Consider the following 15,278-nt stretch of genomic DNA (forward strand, 5'->3'; position numbering starts at 1 on the left):
GGAAGTAGATATGAATTAAGACTGTCATGGGTTGGCTTGTAGAGGTCTAAGGTGTTGGACAAATGGCTACAACACTCATGAGTGCTCATAAGTTCTGAGTATTGGATTCAACCCGCGGTCATTGGAATCACTTCATGGATTTTATCACGAGTGATCATGAGACGATAATATCTTATATTCTTCAAACCTAGAGATATGAGTTGTTACTATGAGTTGGTTGTACATTGATTGCACGAGACCGCATTTGGTAACTCGGTGCTATAAAACGTGCCTTTGTGTATGATTCAATAAGTAGTAGAACAAGCCATATGAGTCGAAGTTTATACATTCCTTTTACCTTCGGGAAAAAAGTGATATCTGTGGGCCCCTCGATGATTTGATGATGACAAATGGAAGTGCTCGGCCGGGCCAGGACTGATTTGATTTGTTCAATTAGTCAGTCGTCATAAATCAGAAATCGGGAAACAACAAATGGACAGAGTGAATGATTATAATCCATGTCTCAGTCCATATGATATCTAGAATGGAGGAATATATGATCCCTTATCTAATGGACAAATCATTGACAAAGGTCAAAGTTTATCGACAAGGTCAGAGTTCGACAGAAGCTTTTGAGAGCTACGATATCCAGTTGGTTCTTGAAGTCATACGCAATAATAGTTTTAGACTTATCCAAGTGGGAGACTGTTGGATTAATGTCTAAGTCCATAACTATAATTGGTATGACTTGACCCGACCCGACATGGTCCATTTGGGTTGCATGGCATCATGCACTTGGATAGACTATAATGAGAGAAATAAGACACTTATGGTTATTAATATATTATAAGTTATAGTATATTAATAATAAGAATAATGAGATTATTTAATTAGTATTGATCAAGAATTAATCTAGGATTAATTAAGTGATCAAAAGAAGACTAATTAAATATATGGGTTGATTGTGTAAATCATCCATACTTGTATAGTGGGCTAATGCTCCATGGATAATCAAGTTGGGCTAAAACCCATAGGATGGTCCATGGATGCTCCATGGTGTATTTGAACCCATGGATCCAAGGAAATGGAAAGCCATGACAATTAAGGGTTTACCCTAATTCTAACCCTATATAAAGATCTTATTCTTGACCAAAATCGGCCACTAGTGAGAGAAAGAAAGGGCTAGCCGATTTCATGAAGTGTAGAATTCTCTCTAAGTTATTCCAAGTGCTTATGGTGTTGTGTGAACCATTTGAGGTGTCACACTTGGGGCACTAGGCACTCAAGCTTCATGAAGACAAGCACTATCAAAGAGGTATGTATTCTATCTTGTTATATTCATAGTTTTGTATGCTAGATTAGGATAATACCTTGGATGTTCATATTTGCATGTATAATAGAGAAAACATAGATCCAAGGTATTTAGGGTTGCATGTACACTTAGGAGTGTTAGAATGCTCATAACCTAACAGGTACAAGCGGCGAACTTCACTTTATCCGACTCAGGGCAAGCACAAATTTCGAAAATAGATTCAATTTTCTCGGACCATCGAGTTAGGGAAATGACACCTCCAGTGCCATCGAAGGATGTGGGTTTCGCGTTCATGAAGTCTTTATAGGAACCCCCTTTTTTGTGTCCTTTACTATCTTCTAGGATCTGGGGTTGGGGATCACCTCCTGAACTACTGGGGTTCCTTTGTGACATGGATGCTGTCACTACGGCAGTAAAAAGTGTCTGAAGGGTTACCAGATCAATTTGAAGAGAAGGTGGTGGCGGAGGAGGGTTGTTGTTGGTCTTTGAGCTGGGTCTCTTTCTTTGAGGCATCTTGATCTAAAAATATCAGGGAAAGAGAGGATCATAAGTCCTCAAGATGGAGTCATGAGATATGGAACAAGGGATATCTCAGTAAATCAGATATAAGATTCTATAGAGCGATAAAGCAGGAAAGATTTATTGAAATAACTAAATTATCGCTAAAGGAATGATCAAGGAACAACGCGTGAATGAGGATTTCTACAAAGAATTTGGTCCGAGAAATACTCCCATTGTATTTCATGTCTCGTTGCAACGACGGCTCATTGTTTGGGTATTGGGTAAGTTATAGGCATGCTGCACACCACAGTCACTCCCAAGCACATGTTGGCCGTGTCTCGAATGAATATAGTTGGCCAAGATTTATTGATCCTAGACACGACTACATAACTGCCCAGGTTTAACTGCATCGTACGACACCCATTTACTTATGTTTTGTTCTACTTGTAGTTACGGATTTTGATGGTTAGGTATACTTGTAAACTTTTGAAAATACTTATATTTTGAGGTATGCTTTTCGTTCAGAGCACTTAGGCCCCTTAGTGTTTATAGTATTATACCATGTAAGGTCTGGTATACTTAGTTCACTATAAACAAGGGCTCTGATACCAATCTGTCACACCCCAAAAACCGAAGGAGGAAACATTTCCGGAGCGGACTCCATGTTGAATATCAAATCCAATGCACATAGTAAGCAAAGTAAACAACCATTACATTACATATTAGAATTTACATTTGTTCAAAAGTATAGTATTACAAGTGTTATACATATGTATATATGAACAAAAGTGAAGACGAGTCTTTTGTACGCTCCGTCTTCTCCAAAAGGGATTCCTGGGTACCTGTCTAACGCGGACCTGAGAATACAAGCAGTTTGAAAATCAGCATAAAGCTGGTGAGTTAAAAAGATGTTTGTTTATGTGAAAATGTTTATATTTTCCTTTGGTTTTCTGAAAAAGTTACGAATCCAAGAAAATCCCATATTTTCTTATATGTAAAGTTTAGTTAACTGATTTATTACACAAGTCTGGTTATGTACAGTTCTTATCCCAGGAAAATCCTATATTTTCCTAAAAGTCAAGTTTTAGTTAAGAATTACATTGTATAGTTTTACACATGAATCTATTTACTGAAAAGTCATGGGATTACTATCCCGTACCAGTTATAAGATAGCTTGATATACACAAAACTAAAGATAGATATAGATTTAAAACCATAGGACTATCATCCGTACTAGATATAGATTCAAAACCATGGGACTATCATCCCATACTAAATATAGATTCAAAACCATGGGATTACCATCCCGTACTAGATATAAGAACTATAGATAGAGAGTAGATATGAAATTTAATCCGTGAATAAACTTATATTAATACGTATTGTGAGTCGGGTAACCATGATGATACAACAAAGAGACCTCCTTGATGTTTGGCAGACGTCGAAACTATATCCAAGAATTTGTCACCCCAGGCGTGCCCGCCTAACTGTAGCTAGCAGTTAAGGTGTGGGATTGTCAGTCCCGAATAGATCTATCCACAATTTCCACGCTCTCCCTTCAGGAGACTCTGGTTAAACTTCCGGGGAGGATTTACTAATAATGATGACGAACCTCACAATCTAGTATTGTACTATTCACGGTGTTCTTGAACGTTATCAAACATACTAATCATTTAGAAACATAATATAATACAAACAATTTAATACAATGAGATGATCTGGTAATATAATCTAAATTAAACAGAGATAAACTGAATTAGACATAGTTTATCTATTAACTTTATGTAAGTCTATATTCGTAAAACATGAACTGAAGATCCCAAATTATTCCCATAATAATTTAATTTGTTTGATTGTTTCCTTTACTGAAATTCACGTAGTTATAGTTGAGAAAACATTCCTTATGCTCAACATAATACATAAGGGGTAAAGATATTTAAAGGTTAGCCAGATATTTATAGAATTACATTAGTATTAGGTTTTTTTGAAAACATTTATAGTTTTTCTTCTATTACCCCCTGAAAACATTGAAAAACACGGAAAAAGGGTAGGGGTATGAACTCACTGGTTGAGGAACGCGTCGGTTTGGATCCTAAACGTCAGTTCTGGGTTTGCAAACGCACTAGATTCCTATGAAATGGGAAATGATACACATTTGTATCGAATTAGACTTTAATTCACTAATTAGATATGATTATTTACCCTAGGACGCGAAAACACCTCAAATCAAGCATTTGGAGCGACCCCGGTGACATCTAGGGACATATATGGCTTGGATATTGTGTTTACTCTTCAAGAGTAAACTTCTTATGGAATTTACAGCCCTAAGACCATGTCCATATGAGTTCACGGCCGTGAACTCATGGATGATGGGTTTTAAGGTGCTAAATGGTCAAACATCACTTGGGGAAAGTAGTTAGGATCAAATCTAAGGCATAGGAATGGATTTAACCCACATATGGACCACTTAATGGAGTTTACGGCAGTAAACTAGGAGTTTATGTTCATAAACTCCCCCACACACATTCCTTATGTGTTTTGGTGGTGCTAGGACAATCACATGTGATTCAAACTAATTTTACAAGCCTTAGAATGAAGTTTGGGCATCATTTGACTTGCTTAGGTGAGTTTACGGCCCTTGAACCTATCCTTGTGGGGTCATGGATGTAAACACTCAAATGGATGGTTTTTATTATGTTTAAGGTCCTCAAATCGATTGTGGTTGGTTCTAGGATTTATTCCAAGGCTAAAGGTGTGTTTAAATGGCTTTTAAACATTTGTTTTTGAGTTTACTCTTCATGAATGATGAGTTTACGGCCCAAGCATGCTCTTGGGAACTAAAGTCATGTTTACTCCTCAAAAATCATGTTTAGGGTGTTCTAAGTCTGAATTGGTAAGGCATAAAGTCATATCTAAGTCCTAAAGTTGGTTTGGAGGGGTTTTAGGGCTCAAAAACCCAATTTATTTGAGTTTACGGCCCAAGCATGCTCCAGGTCCATAAACTCATGAAGATGGTCCTAAATCAATGTTTAAACTCGGATTTGAAGGCTAAAGAGGTTGAATAACAAGTTAGGGAAGTTACCTTGAAGATTTGAAGCCTTAATTTGATGTTTTGGACCTATTTTCTTTGATTCGAGGAGAGAGGTTAGAGAGAGAGAGAGTAGTGAGAGAGGGAAAAAGCTTCAAATGGAAGCTTAATCTCCTTTAAATAGGTCCTAAGTTCGGGACACGATGGAATTCTACCCAATACCGACGTTAAACGGGGCTTTTGGTAGCACCCGATTAAGATGTCATAACCCGATATGGTTGAAACTAAAATTTTTCCGATTACTAATATGGAGTGTTAAAATGAGTTCTAAACATATTTAGACATCCATTAAGTCATAATATAAATCTCAAAAATATTGAATTAATTTAAAACTTAAACGGAAACAATTTGAAAGAGACGAATTTTATGGACGGAATGGGTTACGGCAATGGATAAACTTCGGGTTGTCACATATCTGTCACACCCCGAAAACTGAAGGCGGAAACATTTCCAGGGCGAACTCCACGTTAAGTATCAAATCCAATGCACATAGTAAGTAAAGTAAACAACCATTACATTACAATAAAAGTTTACATTTGTTCAAAAGTAAGTTGTACAAGTATGATACATAGTATATATGAACAAAAGTAAGAAGTGTCTTCGATACACTTCGTATTTGGCAAAATGGATCATCGGGTACCTGTCTAACGTGGACCAGAGAATACAAGCAGTTTGAAAATTAGCATAAAGCTGGTGAGTTCATAAGCGGTTTTGTTTTGTGAAAATGTACGAGTTTGCTTTTGGTTTCTGAAAATGTTATGACCCAAGAAAATCTCATATTTTCTAAAAAGTAATGTTTGGTTAACTGTTAGGTTACACGGTTATGGTTATGTTCAACTGTGATCCCAGGAAAATCCCATATTTTCCTAATGTGAAAGATGTATACTGAAAACCTGGTTATCCTTGTAAAGTGTGTGTTAGTTCACCAACCCAAAATGTAATGTAAAAGATGTACTCTGAAAATGTATTAGTTTTAACACGTTTATAAAACTAACATATACCAAGTAAACTAGTTACTTAACCCATTATTACTATTATGTAAATCTCTGTTATCCAAATTGCAAGTTCCATAACCATACTAAAGACTAATTATGGCAATAAGTAGTCCATTTCACTCTATGACTTTCGTCACCCTTGAACCTTTCGGTTCGGCTGTAGCTAGCAGCCAGGTGTGGGGTAGTCAGCCCCATATAGATCTATACACTCAAGTCGTGCTCCTTATATAAGAGATTCTGGTTACAGTGGTGGTCCTCCACTTGCGTATCTCTGTGGAGTGTTCACCGTGGACATGTCTCCAATTATAGGATTAACAAATTTACTAGTAATAATACTGAAAGATCAAATGACTATCCTCCACTCGCGTATTTCTGTGGAGTGTTACCGAGGACAAAACCATGTTCAAATGTTTAAATGTTATGCTTTTAACTGATATAATGTGGGAAAACATTTGTGAAAATATAAATACAATAACTTATAAGGTATTTCCCAAATAATATTATAATGTGTTCTGTAGGTTCAAACGGTTGTTTGTTACAACTGTCAGTGTTAAAAGCATATATAATATGAAACAAGATGTATGTAAAACAAGTTTTTAGTACAAGTATCACTTGTACTTTGCTTTTATCCCCCTGAAAACAGTGAAAACATTGAAAATGGGTAGGGGTATGAACTCACGAGACGTGAAAAGGCGACGGTTTGGATGCTATGTGACGGTTCGGGGCTGGATAACGTGCGAGGTTCCTATGTAATATGAAATGGTATACAAATATATCTAATTAGATTTTAAATCACTAATTAGATATTATTATACACTCCAAGACACGAAAACACTTCAAAATAAGTGTTTGGAGTGACTTGGGTGACATTTAAGGACGTGTGGGACTTGGGAAATGAGTTTACTCTTCAATAGTAAACTCCTTATGAAGATTTCGGCCCTAAGACCATAACCACATGAGTTCACAGCCATGAACTCATGATTGGGGGTTTTATGGTGTGAAATGGCATGATAACACTTAGGAAAATTAGTTAGGTTTTAATCTAGGGCCTTGGAATGGATTAAACTAACTTAAGGACCATTTATTGGAGTTTACGGCAGTAAACATGGAGTTTACAGCCATAAACTCCCCCATGCTCAATCCTTAATTTATTGGGTGAAGCTAGGACAATCACATGTGATTCAAACTATTTTTCCAAGCCTTGGGATGAATTTTCGGCACCATTTGACCTATGTAAAGGAGTTTACGGCCCTGGAACTTGTTCTTGGGGAGTTATGGATGTAAACACTCAAAAGGAAGGTATTTATCATGTTTAAGGTCCCAAAACTAATTTTGGTTGGTTCTAGGATTTATTCCAAGGCTAATGGTGTGTTTACATGGCTTTTTAACACTTGAAAATGAGTTTACCACCCATGAATGATGTGTTTATAGCCCAAGAATGATCTTGGGTAGTTACTCATGTTTACTCCTCAAAATTCATGTTTAGGGTGTTTTAAGTCCAGAATGGTAAGCCATATAGTCGAATCTAAGTCCCAAAATTGGTTTGGAGGGGTTTAAAGGCATAAAAACCCTCTTATTAGGTGTTTACGACCCAAGCATGCTCCTTGGCCGTAAACTCATGTTTGAGGTCCAAAATCAAAGTTTAAATTCGGATTTGAAGGCTAAGGAGGTTGAACAACAAGTTAGGGAAGTTACCTCAAGGATTTGGAGCCTTAATTCTATGTTTTTGGACGTTGAATCTTGGTTTGAGGAGAGAGGTTAGAGAGAGAGTAGTGAGAGAGAGAAAAAGCTTCAAATGGAAGCTTAGATCACTTTAAATAGTGTCTAAGTTTTGGACATGGTGGAATTCTACCCGATACCAGCGTTATACGGTGCTTTTGGTCGCACCCGATTGAGTTACCGTAACCCGATATGGTCGATTCTAAAATGTTTCCGATTACTAATATGAAGTGTTAATGTGAGTTGTAAAAATGTTTAGACACTCATTAAGTCATAATAGAAGTCCCACAATTATAACCTAATTTAATGACGTTACGGAAACGAAATCGAAAACGACGAATATATAAACGAATAGGGTTACAATTGATGGAATGAACTTCGGGTTGTCACATTATCCCCCTGTTAGAGGGAATTTCATCCCGAAATTCAGAATTAAGAAACAAATCATGGATCTGGAAAGAGTTGTGGATACTTCTGTTTCATTGAGTCTTCACGCTCCCATGTGAACTCCGGTCCCCGCTTGGCATTCCGGCGAACCTTCACTATCGGGATGCGACTTTGCTTTGTACGTTTGACCTCTCGATCCATGATTTCGATCGGTTCCTCCACGAAGTTCAAGTTTTCGTTTATCTCGATCTCGTCTAAGGGAATCAATAGGGTTTCATCGGATAAGCACTTCTTGAGATTTGAGACATGGAAAACAGGATGGATGTTACTGAGTTCGTGAGGTAATCGATGTTTATAGGCTACCGGACCGATCCTGGCGAGGATCTCGAAGGGTCTAATGTACCTCGGGTTAAATTTCCCATGCTTTCCAAAGCGTACCATGCCTTTCCAGGGTGAGACCGTCAACAGGACACGGTCTCCAACCTGGAATTCCAGAGGTTTCCAGCGATTATCTGTGTAAATCTTATGGCGATCTCGTGAAGCTTTCAATCTTTCCTGGATTTGGATGATCTTCTTGGTCGTTTCGCAGATGATTTCAGGACTAGTAAGAGCACTGTAGGGAAATCGACTCTTGGCTAGCTGCATGTCCCTTACCTCGGCCCATCACAGAGGGGATCTGCAGTTGCGACTGTAGAGGGCTTCGAACGGGGCAGCCTTAATACTGGTATGGTAACTGTTGTTGTACGAGAATTCGATCAAAGGCAAATGTGTGTCCCACGAGTGTCCTAAATCGATGAAACATGCCCTAAGCATGTCTTCCACGGTTTGGATAGTACTCTCGCTCTGACCATCATTCTAAGGGTGATAAGTCATGCTCATGTCTAGTTTAGTTCCAAGAGACTTCTGAAGAGACTGCCAAAACCTTGAGGTAAACCTGCTATCTCGGTCAGAGATAATGGACATAGGTACACCGTGCAGTCGAACTACCTCTTGGATGTAGATCCGTGCGAGTCTTTCCATCTTAAACGATTCTTTAATCGGGATGAAGTGAACGGATTTGGTCAAACGATCAACAATTACCCAAATGGTATCGTACCCAGTCGAACACTTGGGTAACTTGGTGATGAAATCAATTGTAATCATCTCCCATTTCTATTCGGGTATCTCGGGTTGCTGGAGCAGACCAGAGGCTTTCTGGTACTCAACTTTCACCTTGGCGCAAGTCAAGCACTTACCCACGAATGTAGCGATCTCGGCTTTCATGTTCGGCTACCAGTATTGTTTCTTGAGATCTAGGTACATCTTGTCCGAACTTGGGTGCGCAGAGTATCTGGTCTTGTGCGCCTCTTCCATGACAATCTCACTGAACCCTCCGAACTTTGGAATCCAGATTCGGTGCATGAAACAGTAGACTCCGTCACCTCTGATCTCAAGTTTCTTATCCATTCCCCTTAGGGCTTCACTTGACTTGTTCTCGGGTTTGAGGGCTTCTATATGGGCATCTCAGATTTGCATGGATAAATGGGAATGGATAGTCATCGTCAGGGTATTCACTTTTCGGCTTGAACATTCCTTTCGGCTAAGGGCATCTGCTACCACATTGGCCTTGCCGGGATGGTAGCGGATTTCACACTCATAATCGCTGAGTAGTTCTACCCATCGTTGTTGCCTCATGTTTAGGTCTTTCTGATTGAGGATGTGCTGCAGGCTCTTATGGTCATTGAAGATCGTACACTTGGTTCCGTAGAGATAATGTCTCCAAATCTTCAGTGCAAAGACTACGGCTCCTAACTCCAAGTCATGTGTGGTGTAGTTGACCTCGTGTGCTTTTAGCTGTCTTGAGGGATAAGCAAGCACTTTTCCTCTTTGAATAAGCACACAGCCTAAACCCTGATTAGACGCATCACAATAGACAACGAAGTCTTCTGTCCCTTCGGGTAGGGACAGAAGAGGTGTGCTACACAAAGCTTGCTTTAACGTCTGGAACGCGGATTCTTGCTTTTCACTCCAATGATAGGGTACACCTTTCTGTGTTAGAGTGGTTAGGGGTTTGGCGATTTTGGAAAAGTTCTGGATGAATCTCCGATAATAGCCGGCGAGACCCAAGAATTGACGGATTTCTGTGGTTGTCTTCGGTGCCGACCAATTCTCTATTGCTTTAATCTTGGAAGGATCCACGTGAATACCCTCCTCTCTTAGCACGTGACAGAGGAAAGTTACCTTGCGTATCCAGAATTCACACTTCGAAAATTTCGCGTACAGCTTCTCGGATCTAAGGGTCTCCAACACTAACCTCATGTGTTGCTTGTGGTCTTCTTCACTTCTGGAGTAGACAAGTATGTCGTCTATGAACATGATGACGAACTTGTCTAAAAAGGGACGACATACCCTGTTCATCAGGTCCATGAACACAGCCGGTGCATTGGTTAGACCGAAGGGCATCACTACAAACTCGTAGTGTCCATACCGAGTCCTGAAAGTTGTTTTGGAAAGATCGCTCTCATGAACTCGTAGCTGATGGTACCCTGACCGAAGGTCTATCTTTGAGAAGTTATTGGCTCTCGAAGTTGATCGAAGAGGTCATCTATTCGTGGAAGGGGATATCGATTTTTGACGGTCAACTTGTTCAACTCGCGGTAGTCGATACACATCCGGAAGGATCCATCTTTCTTCCTTACAAATAAAACCGGAGCTCCCCAGGGTGAGGAACTCGGTCTGATGAACCCTTTACTGAGTAACTCTTTGAGTTGACTGGATAACTCCTGCATTTCTGCTGGAGCTAGGCGATATGGAGACTTGGCTACAGGGGTAGCTCCAGGAAATAGGTCAATGCGAAATTCGACCTGACGTTTGGGAGGGATTCCTGGAAGCTCCTCTAGAAAGACATCAGTAAAGTTACAGACTTTGGGGATGCTCGCGAGGTCTTTAATTTCCTGTCTCTCGTTGATTACATGGGCTAGGAATGCTTGGCATTCCTTTCGCAAGAGTTTCTGAGCTTTGATACAGGAAATAATGCGAAGGTTGTAGCTGAGTTTATCGCCATAGATTATGAGAGTTTGACCCGAAGGAAGGTTGAGACGGATGGATTTTTCGTAGGAAAGGATATCAGCATGATTGGGACTCAACCAATCCATGCCAATGATAACATCAAAGCTCTTCATGGAAACTGGCATAAGATCGATGGGAAATGAATGATCATTCAGGGTAAGTGTACAACCTATGAATATGTCACTAGCGTTCTTTTTCTCACCGTTAGCCATCTCGACGGTAAACGTTTCGGTTAATGGTTTGGGGTTAGGCTTTAGATTATGTTTGAATGAATGACTAACAAAGCTTTTTTCAACACCCGAATCAAAAAGAATACTAGCATAAGAGTTGTCGAGAAGGAACGTACCCGAAACAACAGTGGGATCGGCGACTGCCTCCTCCCGTCCCATGGCTAGGACTTTCCTGGTATTATCAGTAGTCGACTTCTTTGGGAAGTTCCTCTTGTAATGCCCAACTTCTCTATAATTATAGTAGGCTTGACCAACAACTGCTCCAGAGGATTGATTTGCAGATTGGGCTGGTGCCTTGCAGAATCGGATCGTGTGCTCCTTTTTACCACAGTTGGTGCATGTTAGGTCACGGTAGGGGCCAGGGTTATGGTGGTATTTGCACTTTTCACACAGAGGAAGGTTACCAACATACCTACTGGTAGGGGTTTAAGCTGTAGATCCGACACCAGAACTGTCACACCCGAAAACCAAGAACGGCGGAAACGTTCCGGGGCGGAGGACGTCATGTATAATATCACAACAATGTAAAGTAGTAAACAAGCTACAACATCATCCATTGCATTAATAATATAATTATTATACAAGTGTATTCTGTTAAATTTTGATAAACACTAAAGCATAAATCAAACTGAAAGATAAGTCTTCAACGAGCTCCATCTTCCCTAATCCTTGCATCGGTACCTGTCTATATTGACCTGAGGATACAAGTAATTTTGAAAGCGAGTATCAGCTTTAAAGCTGGTGAGATCATAAGTATTTAGTGTCTTAATTTCTAAGTAAGTATTTGTATGTAAGAATTTGTATGTGAACTGTAAGTATGAAGATGTTTGTAAAACAACTGTAAACGTTTGAAAAACTCTAGAATCCCTATGATTCCTACTATTGTATAAGGGTGTCTTTTACCAAGACCTAACTGTTCTCAATGTTTGTGTCATGTAAAAGTGTGTAATTTTCCTAAGTGTAAATATTATTAACAAAATATAGTTTTTACATTACCATGCGTCGTGTGAAAATTCACGAAGTGAATGTAATGGGAAAAGAAATAGTACTATGGTGTAGTATCAAACTACAATCGTACCTATTACCTTAAATCTAGGGTAATACTTCCAAGTACTATAGTATTTGATATAAATAACTACATCGGTACTAAACTGCCTTATTTGAGGGATAAGGTATAATGTGATGTCTAGATCCCAGACTATACGCTCCCTATCAAAGGGATTTTGGGACCTACCCACGACCGCTGCATGTATGCAAGCCGTGAGCCTCCACATTACTATGATCATGTATACTTGCTATAACTATCACAATTGCGTTGTGATTCATCAGTATAGTTAGATCCGGAACTGGCTCTATGCTATAGCACTTAGTGACGTCTGTTCTAAGTATATGTAAGCGTACTCATGTAAGTGTGATCATGTACTTGTACTTATGTAAGTGTGATCATGTATTAGTATAGTAGTGTACTATAATGTTCTACGTGTGCTAGCTGTAATGTACGTGCTCTCTACCTAGCAAGTATAGTAATGTAATTGTTCTAGTATCGTTGTATATGTTCTCTTTCTAGTATAGTTGTATATGTTCTTCTAGTAGTAAGTATTGAATCATGAATGAACTGACTCATAGTATGATATCGTGTTATAGTAATAGTTCTAGTATCTTCCTAAACTACCCATATGGTAGTTTACTAGTAATCTAACTGGTACGTATGGACATGGATGTATACCCTTGCTACCCAAGGGGATGGGATGAACTGGAAGGACCTTTTACGACTATATATGTACACATGATATATAACTAATATTTAAACGACTTTCGGACGAATACCCGATATCCCACCAGACCACATCTCGAGCGCGAAAAGGAAATAGGGTGGATAGCCTTCCTAAGTCTTTTAAACATTTCTTATATAAATATACATATAGAGGCATGCAATTTATAATATAAAAGAATAAACAAGTTTTGTAAAAACATTTGAAACATAATTATTATCTTAAGAAAAGATCGACTTCATGTCAATCTATAAAACAATTTGAAGGCATGGGTTTGATAAAACAGTTTAGTATAAAGAAACATTTGTTTGAACACAATTGTAAATAAGTTTGAAATGTAATATACAGAGTAAACTGTACAGTGTAATAAGGAGTTTAAAACATATAAAATGTTTATAAAAATCATTTGAAGTAACGGTTTGGTAAAACGGCTAATGAGTAGCCAAATCATTTGAGTGTTGTATATTAATCACATGTGATTGATGTAATAACTAGCATAATTCTACTTATTAATCACATGTGATTGATATAATAACTAGCATGATTCTACTTGTAGCCCCCCCCCCCATTAAACATTTAAAAATAGTTTAAAACATTAGTTAAGGGGTATGAACTCACCTGCAGTAAGTGACTGGACTTGAACGGACTGTTATCGTAAGGAAGGATCGGACAAGTGCTTGGTGTCAAGTGAAAACTCTAGACACACACAATGATCCTAATTACATATGAAGACATATATATATAAATAATTAGTGATTAAAACACTAATTATACAAGTATAAACATTCAAACGCGAGGAAAACACTTATGGTCAAGTGCTAGGAGGCTAATGGGTTGCAACAAAGGAGTGTAACACCTCAAATGGGAGTTTAAGGTCTAATGACCATATGTTTTGGAGTTTACCGCCCAGGGGAGTAAACTCCTGGCCGTAAACTCTCAACGAAGTCTCTAAATGAAGCTTATAATTATTACAACTCTAGTGGTGAATTGCTTCAAGGCTAAATCAAGTGTTTGGGTGCCATATTAACTCCTTTAAGGAGTTTACGGCCTTGGGACCATATTCCCTTGGAGTTTACAGCCGTAAACTCCCTTGGGAGGGTGGTTATGGTGTTTTCAACTCTCAAACATTTCAACATAAAGATCTATGTTGGGTTCTAGGCATAAGGAAGGAGTTAGGGTGTCATTTGACCCCTTTATAGGTGTTTGCGGCCCAAGAGCATGTCTTGGCCGTAAACTCCTTAACTCATGTGATTACTTGTGTTTTGTAGGCTTTAAACACTTTAGGGTACATGTCCTAGTTTAAGTCTAAGCTTTAGGAGGTGTTTCAAAGCATTTTGGCATGTTCAAGGGAGTTTACGGCCTAAGATATTCTTGGGCCGTGAACTCCCAAAATTGGGTGATTCTAGGTTGATTTCGTGTCCCTAATACACTCCTATACAAGTCCAAGGCAGTAGTACATCACGGGGGACAATCTAGGCTTCGTTTCGGGAGTTTACCGCCCAAGAACACCTTGGGGAGTAAACTCCTAAATCGGATGATTTAGCTATGTAATCTATGTTATGAACACATTTAAGGCTTTGTAACACTACTAGAAAGAGTTACTCACAATTTGGGATAAAAACCCGAAGATCCATGAGAGAGAATTTTGACTTTTTTCTAAATGGAATTCAACAAATGAACCAATTTGGTTCAGAATTCTATTTATAGTCCTGAGATATTTTTGGCAGAAAATATTTTTATTCCTGGAACAAACTCTAATGTCCTAGAGTATTGGAATAACAGTGTTGCACAAAAACCTAGTGCAACCACTCTCCTAATATCTCCTTAAGTGTAAATCCTGAAAACTGCCAAACTTACACTCGGAGTCTGAATTTTCACTGTAACTGCTCTACATCTGTTGGCTTGATATGGTTTGATCTGAATTGAAATTTCGGGTTGTTACATCATCCCCCTGTTGAAGGGAATTTCGTCCCAAAATTAGAATTTAGGCAAGGAAGTATGTACGAATGATCGAGTCGTGAGGAGTAAACTTCCTAATCGATTGGTTCTAGCGCACCTAAGTGAAATCGGGTTCTCGGTTGGCATTCCAACGAACCCTCACTAACTGGAGACGGCATTGCTTCGTCCGCTTGACCTCTCGGTCAAGGGTCACTACGGTTCTAATACGAAGGCGTGGATCTCGACGAGTGGACTTACAAGAGTCCTAACGGAAAGGTATGGTTTCACGATCGAGATGCGAAGAGTAGA

The sequence above is a fragment of the Lactuca saligna genome, chromosome 5 (assembly GCF_052625555.1).
Source record: "Lactuca saligna cultivar CGN05327 chromosome 5, ASM5262555v1, whole genome shotgun sequence".
NCBI lineage: Eukaryota > Viridiplantae > Streptophyta > Magnoliopsida > Asterales > Asteraceae > Lactuca > Lactuca saligna.